This window comes from Morone saxatilis, unplaced genomic scaffold (assembly GCF_004916995.1).
Source record: "Morone saxatilis isolate NCDOM2014 unplaced genomic scaffold, NCSU_SB_2.0 Contig2, whole genome shotgun sequence".
In the NCBI taxonomy this organism is placed as follows: domain Eukaryota; kingdom Metazoa; phylum Chordata; class Actinopteri; family Moronidae; genus Morone; species Morone saxatilis.
Genome location: NW_023339762.1, coordinates 4,302,815 through 4,303,270, shown reverse-complemented (window position 1 = coordinate 4,303,270; position 456 = coordinate 4,302,815).

Below are 456 nucleotides of genomic sequence, written 5' to 3'. Positions count from 1 at the left end.
CATTACACACTGGACCTTTACATCTAATTTACTTATATATGGTCTAGTTTTCTAGAGAGTCTAATTTTAGAGTTAAAAGGACTTCAGAGAATTTTCCAGTACTGCAGTTGAGACTGTATGCAAATGTGCCTTCATCGCCTTTAATTATATTCAGTATTGTGGCCTTATTTGATCCTATGGAGCGACACATATTCAGTATGAAGACAAACTGCAAGAGCCCTTATTCAGAGCTTGATGACATTGATATTTTAGATTTCCTTAGATGATGTTGTTTCTCAAACACAGCTAAAAAACAAATTTTCATACCATCTAAAACAATGTTACTGCATCCCAAAGCAGTTACAGACATATCTGTACCCCCGTAGCCAATTTACAGTTCTGTACATGCCATAGCTAAGAACGTGTACTCAGGGAGACAATGTACGTCTGAGCACCCAATAGTTTTTTTTTTTTTTT